General features: G+C 39.9%; 1 pseudogene; it reads right to left on the bottom strand.

Moving 5' to 3' along the window:
* Positions 1 to 1065: 1065 nt before the first annotated feature.
* On the bottom strand, positions 1066 to 6964 carry LOC146471184 (uncharacterized; annotated as a pseudogene).
* Positions 6965 to 9314: the final 2350 nt, after the last annotated feature.

The following is a 9314-nucleotide window of genomic DNA, read 5'->3' as shown; positions in this document are numbered from 1 at the left end:
AGTTCATTGCGGACAATTGAAGCGATAAGCATTTGAATTTAGAGCTAGCGAGAGACAATTTAGAGCAATAGAACAACAAACTAATGGAAACTAATACAACATGCAACACGAAACACAAATACGTGCAGCAATTGCAGCGAATTCTCCTGTCTGAGATTCACGTAAGCCTTCCTACTGCTCTACAGAAGCACTAAATGATTAACCAAATTAATTGTTGTATAAAAAAAGGTGTAAAGTTTTTTGTTTCGGGTCTTTGGTAAACAGATTTGTCAATAATTAGCTTTTCGACGTTGAAGAAAGCCGTTTTGTGACCCCTCTTTGCCTTTTTCAGCACCGGGTAAAGCTCCTTTCTTATTTCGTCTACTTCTTTCGGGAAGTCATCAGCCACACCAAACTTTTTTCCTCTTGGTAGGTGCTTGATGTGTGATTTGATTTGTTGCTTATCTTTGAAGAAAGATACCTTGGCAATTATCGGTCTTGGGTGCTGATTTAGTTTTTCTTCGCGTGCTTGTGTTGGGATTCTGTGGACTCTCTCAAATTCAATTTCATCAAGGTGCTTCTTTGAGAGTTTTTGTGAAGAAAGTTTCTCAATAAGCCTTGTTGGGATTTTGTACATGTATTACGTGACAGAAATCCAGACTGACTTTTATTGTTAAAGGCCGGGTCAAATGAGAACAGTAGTTGCAGAGATTATTGTTAAAGGCCGGGTCAAATGAGAACAGTAGTTGCAGAGAGTTAAAGGATTAGAGTTGCTAACCTAACACCAGCAATGGTCAAACGAGACTGATGGTTGCCAAGAGTTCAACAACAAGTCAATTGTGGGTCAATTGAAATAAAACTCTTGGTAACTCTCAACAAGAATTTGAACCTCACAAAATTAAATTCCTATCAAGTATTAACGACTATCGATCTCATTTGGCCCAGCCTTGAAATTTCAGTGTGAAATATCAAATTGATTGAATGTTATTAGGTCCCCATTTCAATTCATGCAAGAATTCATGAATGCCACTTCGGTGGTCTAAGGTAATGGGGGTTTGATATTTTTAGTTACATACCCCACTAAAGTCAGCTGTAGATCACTTCAATCATAGACCCTATAGTAAGAGGGCTGCGCCAATTAAAATCCATCATACTGTCCATCCAATCAGCAAATGCTACACTATTGTCTGACGGTGCTGTTGCTATTAGAGCTCCAGTGTCTTTGTGGGAATGCCAATCCACAAAATATACATCCCCACAACTGTCAATCATCAATAGCATTGTTCTCCTTGATGCACAAAACAGGTGACAACTTCTTTCTTTCCTACTAGATAGTTCATTTAGCCATTCTGCCAACAACTGCTTCGTTGATGGTCCAAATAAATCCTTCTGTTGTCCAAGGCAAAGGACACCACAGTCATCGCCTGCCATTTTAACTGCATCCTCTGCATTCAGATCAATGCCTTCTTGGTCAAATAGTTCATCGTGCAAGTCATTTCCACGGAGTATTGCCTCCTTAAGTGCATCCTGCCATTCTGCAGACAACACGTGTCCTACTCTTGGGGATAGGAGAGCTTTCGCAGCTACTTGTCCAAAGTACAAAGAAATAAATGCACATGCATTACTGCCATTCCTTCCATTTATTGTTGACTGACTAAAATCTTCCGGAAAAGACCACTCAAGTATAGGGTGTTGAGAGTGGACAGTTGCACAGAGGCGCCCACTGGTGGCTGGAACAGTGGCAAGAGGAACACTGGTTGGTACAGCAGAAGATGCTACACTGGTTGATGTGACGGCAGGGGTTACACTAGCAGACAATATGTTGACCGGCACAGGGGCAGGTGGAACGCTGACTGGCACATGGACAGGTGGTACGCTGACTGGCAAAGGGGCAGGTGGTACGCTGGCTGACACATGGACAGGTGGTACGCTGACTGACCAGGGGCAGAGGGTATGGTGCCTGCCGGTAGAGAAACAGGTAGTGTGTTGGTTGGTACACTGGCAGGTGGTACATTGGATGGCATAGAAGCAGAGGGAATGCTGGCTCCCGGTACAGGAACAGGCAGCACACGGATTGGCATATTGACAGCTGGTTGACTTACTGGTACTGCAGCAGATGGCAGGTGTGTTGGTAGATTTTTGTTCTTACGATGGTAAGTACTCCACCAAGACTTTATCTGTGTTGCAGTGAGAACCTCCAATCCTGCTTGCTCCATTGCCCTAATCACATCACTTGGCTCGGCTCTAATTCTATTTACTGCCTGTCTGTTGTAAAACTCGATCATTATGTCCTTCTGGGCTTGGCTGAACACTGTTCGCTTTCCTGGACCATGTTTTATGGCATAACCCATTTCTGGTCTTTGAGATGAATAACTGTCAATCTCTATAGGACACAGAGACACAACTACTGGCTGATCAGGCGCATGTTGGATAAACCTCACAGCATAACTCTCTCTATCTGTGGCCGGTAGAGAAGAAGGGCAAAGAACAGGTTCCGGGGCTGGTTGATCTTCGGAGGTTATGGCACCAGTTGCACCAGCAACTGGGATTAGCCGCCCAGAGAGCTGAGATACTTGGGCTTTTGTCTTGCTAACAGTTGCACCAATGCCAGCTAATGATCACAGAAGCAAGCCTCCCTCAAATTCACCTTCAATTGGGAAGTTAAAGTTTCCAAATAAGGAAATGTCTTTTAACGCTCCGACTTTCTTAGACTTTGAGCGATCAATCAGTAGCTTCTTACAGGATGTGTTCTTCATAGTCTGCAAGAGAAATATGTGTGGGAAACAATTATAAAGATGCACCAGCATTAAGTTATAACATAATGGAATTTTTTTTGTCACAGCAATCTCACATGCAGACAGATTGTCAGGTGAAAAGCACACAATGTAACTATAAACATGACAAACCTGGAAAAATATAAGAGTTCTTTTATTGATTTTCCCTTCCAGACAGACTTAAGAGCATCATTTTAGGCATGCTGAATTATCATAATTTTTCCAGATTTCCAAAAACATTTGTCCATTATTGTTCATGGTTTATTGTTATTATAGGAAAAGACCTGGTTGAATAATATGCTTGCCATATAGACAGACAAAGTTATTGATAGGATTTCCTATTATGGAAGCGTCTTGTAATGGCGTACTGTGAAGTGCTGAACCTTATTACTTTTCTTTCAAACATTGTGTTTAGCTTAGGAGCAACCAACATTTGATATTTGCCACAGAAAACATCAGCCCAAGTTTCCAACTAGTAATGTATTGTAACATATCACAGACACCTGCATGCATAATTCATATGTAATAATCATAATAATAATTCATATATAATAATCTTGGTTGATTACCTTGACTAATTCTGCAACTTGCTCTCCACTTTCCAAGTCGTTACCAATGCGCACCCAACGCACAATCTTATGGCTGATATGTGCAAAATGAGAATCCAGCCTAGACTTCCCCTCACCAGCTTCGAAGTTGTTGTATTCTTTCAGGGTAATGTTGAAGACTTGATTCACCTCTGATAAGTAGTACAGCACCCCACTGTTGTGATAGTGTGGTCCATTATTTGTAAGAAACCAAAAAATAAATCAGATAAGAATTTAAAAATTTGTAATTTGAAAAATCGATATGGATAAGTTCAAACCCATTTCACAGACATACGAAAATTATAACAATAATGCTATGGATGGTATTGATAGTATAGCAGTATAGCTAATATTTGTAAATAATGCAAGTATAGTGAATATTGTTAGTAATATTTAGTATCAGTAGTGTTTAGTACTGTAAACATTTAATATATGTCTGCAAGGCAAATAAAAAAATAAAAATAAAAAAACCCCATAATAATGCTACATTACAACTACAAAAATGGAAATGTTAAAAATTGCAGGTTAAAAATGTAAAACTCCAAGAAATTTTAAAAGGGGAATTACAACTTATTTCAGAGGCCCTATGTGTCACCAGGCAGATAGGAATGAGAAAACCTGCTGGAGGGCACTTGCATAGATAAGCATCCAATCTAGTGGGAGCATAGGGGATAAAAGCCTCATATAAAACTTTAAATTCATAATGCACCATGCAGGCCGTCTGGACCTAATTTATGTCTGGAAATTAGCACTTGGCCAATGAAAGTACAAGTCCTGTCAGGGGAGTACAAATCATTGATCTTTTGCCCAGTTTGAAGAGTATAATTTGCATAGTCATGATGCATATGCATGATCAATAATTCTGGGTACATTTGTTCAAAGAAGGATTTAAGCTAACCCACGATTAGCACTAGTGTTGATTTCTACCAGTGGAAAATGGAAACAATTTCTTAACAGAAGACAAAGAAAGCTTTGTAACTTTTAATCTCGGATAAGCTTTATCAGCCTTTGAACAACTATGACGCACTAGATTTAGATATTGTAAAAGATAGCATACCAGAAAACAAGTAGACTGAACAGCCTGGATAGGCGGACTCTAACCAGCGGAAACCAACGTCAAGGGCACTTTGTGTGAACCAGGCATCTTGCTTTGTATCCTCTGACCACAAATCGATTACCTCTGTAACTCGTTTATCCTCCTCCACCTTAAATTTTTTAAAATATATATATTATATGTATTAAATAATGACATACAAATGTCCCAAGTTTATGTTTACTAGAAAGTGTGAGAATGAATATCTAGCCATCTATTTTTTTGTTAATTATGTGTATTACACAGTAACAAAATTGAAGATGCGGCAACTACAATGGTTTGCTGACCCTTGAATGCATTCATGTTTGATTTCTACTTAATTCCTGGTATCCATTCTATAATTTGTGTTTTCCAAACTAAATTGTATTATTAACATGTACCTACTTGGATTGTTGCAACTATTGTTCTGGGAAAACCCTTCAAGAATGTCTATTTCTCACCCAGAATTCAATACACTTGCAGTACTAGTTTTGACGACTTGGTCAGCAAGCAGTTTCATTTGAAATTAGCTCTGAATTTAACATTATTATTTTTCTCACCTGAGTGATAATAAAGAATCCATGAAGAGAAATTCCTCTCTTTCCATACCAATTGCGTTGGTTCTCTCTTGTCCTAAGGTCAAGCTCCACTTTCATTTTGTAACCGATGATTACTACAACATCACCAGGACGGAGGTTCACAAGGATGAATCGATAGTAACCACCCTGATGTTGTGCGGATTAGGTGTGCGACATACTCTTTGTAGTTTGACTCGATCTTTTCCCATGACTTGGAAATGGTAGCCTTTTTCTGGGGGATCCTGATCTTTTCAATTGCCTGTTTCACCTGGCTCCTAGTCTTGTGAAAGTCTTCCATGTGTGGAGAATAATGAGTGTGTTGCAAATGACAACAACCCAGAGCATAATGTAGGCACAACTCTGCACAAACTGAATGCCTCTCCAGCTGAAACACAAAACAAAAGGAAAACTGAATCAATAATACAAATGACTCTCTCTTTATTGTTTATGTAAATCATTGGGTGGGGAATAAAACACTTCTGACCATTTCCCATACATTCCTTTACATGAAATCCGGAACAATGCTCTCACGTCTTGTGAACACAACCATGCGCGTGCGCAAATGTTGCACAATACAACAAACACCGGGGAAATCTTGAGAGCTCAAAGGCTGAGGTTCAGTACTGCTTTTCAGTTTCGATAATAATTATTCACGAATCTTTGTATTCATGTCTCTGTTCTGACAATTTCATCTGCTATTGGATCTGGAGAAAATAAATTTCTACAGAGGGTTCCATTTTCAGGACACGGATCGAACTGTGGAGCTAGCGATTGTTATCAAAAGTTTCATTTGCTCAAATCACCTCAAGTTGGTTTGTTATGAGCTGGGATCAGGTTCAACGTACTGAGCTAAATGATCATTTGTGTTGTCATTCCATTACAGTGAAAGTCACATTAACTCTGATCATAATTTATCATTTTGGGGGGTAAATTCAATCCTGGACAACTTAAGTAATTGGAAGATTTGAGGATATTGTGAAGAATTGCTCCTTCCAACCACACTAGTGCAAATCCACCCGGCCCTCAAACTACAGAAATTTTTTTTTAAAATGTGTAGCTTTGCTATGAAAAGCACATGTGGTGGCCACATGGGTCAGATGATAGCACATTGGTTACCTCCTTGGAGAATTGCAGCTTTAGGAACTTCTGATGTTCTCTTGAACTCTGCACAAGTCGGGAACGAGGGCTGTCCAGGATGCCATCCCTATTGAGGTCATCAAGGAGCACCAGTAGAGAATCAAAATTGGAATGTCCAAAGTCATCGCAGAGGTTGCAGAGCCCAGCGAGCATTGAGTTCATCCTAAAATTCTTTGGAAGATGCGTGAAAATGTGCGTTCTTTTCAAACCATTTGGGAACTTCAGCTGGTATTGCTGAATGACACCCTTTACATCACACTGCCAATAACGGACGCCTGTTTCTTTGCCATCGACAAGCACACTTCGGCAAGATGATGGTCTTGAGATGTTATCTTGTTGGATGAAATCTTCAAATTCATGGACAATTTCAGGGCTTACCGCCTGCCTGGTGAAAGTAAGACCATCGTGAGGTGCACCACCTCTGCCAAACAACAGGGCATGGACCCTAGCTGCAGTAATGGTGCTCTTTGAACATCTGAAATAGGATTGCAGTTCCGACTGTGAGAAGTCCTGCGCAACAATTGAGAGCAGTCTCTGTCTTTCGTCCCCACACTTGTTGACTCTTCCAACTGCCTTGGCTGCCTCTATCCTGGAATTCCCATGCACCAACCCATCAACTCTCAACTTACTTCCTTTGAAACTGTCTCCAATCAAGAGTTTTCCAGTTACCTTTGCTCCTTGTGCCCGAATTAGTTTACTCTCTTTTTTGTCTTTTGCAGTCAAATAATCCCTGGCTAATGCTTTCAACAACCTGTCATCATTGCCACTGTTGGAAGCTTGTGGCAAAACACTGGCAAATTTGTGCTGAAAGGTTTTACTTGAAATAATGTCTCCCATTATTTGACAAGTTCCTTTTTCACCAAGAGAAGTGTAGTCTTCCATAAGTCTGTCAATTTTGCCCATAATTTCAGCTCTCTTTTGCGTCGATCTCCGAGGCACTCGTACCCTTGATGCGACTGTACCGTTTCGGGAAACTGGCAGGCTTTATCTTCGAAAGTAACACAAGGGCCAGTAAAGCAAGGCTCATCATCAAACATCTTGCTGGCGCCATCATCAGATGTGTCGCAGCCGACAATGGAGTTCTCATTGCGTGTATCAATTGTAGGAACATCGAGTAATAAGAAGCTGTTGTTGTCTTCAACAGTAGAGGAACCTGCAGCCTGAAATACAAACACAAATAGACTGAATCCCCGGAATGAAAAAGAAACCAAAAAATGTTGATATTTCGAGTTAGAAAAATCGCGCATTTGTCACTCAAGTGAGAAATTTCGCTCACTGGTTGTGCTTACCTCAAGAGATTCACATTTCCTTTGAAGTTCAATTCTCTCTCTGTGAATTTACAAATTTTCTCCTTCCTTTCCCTGTGAGAAGACTTCCACTTTCCAGTACCGCAGAACTTGTTTTCATGGTATGTCGGACGAAACAAATCTTTCGCGGGAACCACTCCAAATCCCCACTCCTTATGTCGCTGACAGCAACAACTCCTCTTAAAATTCATTTGGGCAACTCGTTTTCCATAAAAAACTTTGAATTTGATATAAATAAGCTATATATTTGATAGATATACGATATATTGACTCTATAAGGAAAGCTATACGTAAGATTTGAGCTTGAGGACGTTGACAACATTCTCGATTCCAATATGGCGGCGTATACAGGTCGACCCGCTGAACACATTTTCAGTCATAACTTTTCATTGGCTCAGTGAACAATGCTCATATTTGACCGTGAGATAGAGCTAAGGGATCTGGAACTGAATATGTAAAGCTATTATTGTAGAATCGCTTTTTTATTGTATTTTTTTGAGTGTTTTCGATATTGACCAATAAGATTCGTCGATAGAATTAAAATTAATAATTGATATTTCTCGCCTTCTTAATCGATTTTGCCGCAGGCCTGCCTAGTTTTTACGCGAATCATTACTTAACTCCTTGACAAACTTGTCTACAGCAGCATGGGACGCAGGTCGTGGAACCCTCAAATCTAATCCCACGCACTTGACATTTCTTGGAACCCATACTCCTGACTCCGCATTAAAATATGAGGTCTAAGTTTTGCACAGTAGCATGAATTTCCTTAAAAATGATAATCATTAGTATTCATCTCTACCTTATGCAATTCATGTCTGAAACGCTTTTGAACCTAGCTTTTTTGAGGGCCAGATTCTGGCCTTTTACCAATTGTGTTGCCAAAGTTAAAACATCTGCACAACTCTGAACATGGCTTGTAGGCTCTGTAAGAGGGCCATAGCGTTCGACGTTCCCCAGGTTCTTCGAAACAGAATTTCTTTTCAGACCTTCCTTCTGGTTGTGATTTCTTATTACTTTTATCTCTACCACATCCACTCCCCTTTGCCTTTTCTTTCTGAGAATTGGGTATGCTTTGCATCAGCTGATCTGGAGCATTTATAACTTCCTGTTCAACTGGATCATAGTGCTCACCTCCAAAATGTAGGTACATAGTTTGATCTGTACAAACATTTTGTCAAGGTGTTATTGGGATAACAGGGAAGTTGACCATTGATGTCAAAAGGACAATGTTTATTCTTAGTACATTTGACAAAGACAGAGCCATCAAATTTCCAACCCCACCACTGTAGACACCCAGCTTCTGAAATTCTTTCATTTTATCTTCATATTTAACACTTTCATTAGTTAAATGGCCTTCATACTCCACTCTATTCTCAACCATTTCTGACCATCGAGGCCCTTAATGCAGCTATAGTGGCCTTGTCATCCTTCAACCCCCTAATATTAAATCCAAGCACCTGCAAATGTTTCGCCAGGTCACTATTGCTAGCTGAAAGCATTTGCTTAAGTTGAAATGTGATACTTGCAAACAGACAATCACCATCAGGGGCAACTTGTACCTTTGCAAACCTGTAGCTTCGAAGCAATTCCTCAAGCTCAGTGGATGTGCCGGCTGTTTCTTTTGACAACATTGTTCCAAAACAAAATAATGCATTGCTTGCCATTAAGTGGAAGTGACTGGTATTCACTGCACTGCTCACAACTTCAGGCAAGTGATTTGTCAGGAAATATAAATTAAGGGCAATGGAAAAAGCTTCACTCTCAATGTCTTTTAAAGTACAGATATCATCCTCACCTTCATCAGTAGAAACGGTAAAATCATCTTTGTCATGAAAAGCTAGTTCCATTATATCTTGCATTTCCCCCAAATTGTTTAA

Source organism: Pavona decussata, unplaced genomic scaffold (assembly GCF_977016875.1).
Source record: "Pavona decussata unplaced genomic scaffold, jaPavDecu1.1 SCAFFOLD_106, whole genome shotgun sequence".
NCBI classification, from domain to species: Eukaryota; Metazoa; Cnidaria; class Anthozoa; order Scleractinia; family Agariciidae; genus Pavona; species Pavona decussata.
Note: the sequence above shows the minus strand (reverse complement) of the source record. Positions and strands in the feature narration are given on the sequence as shown.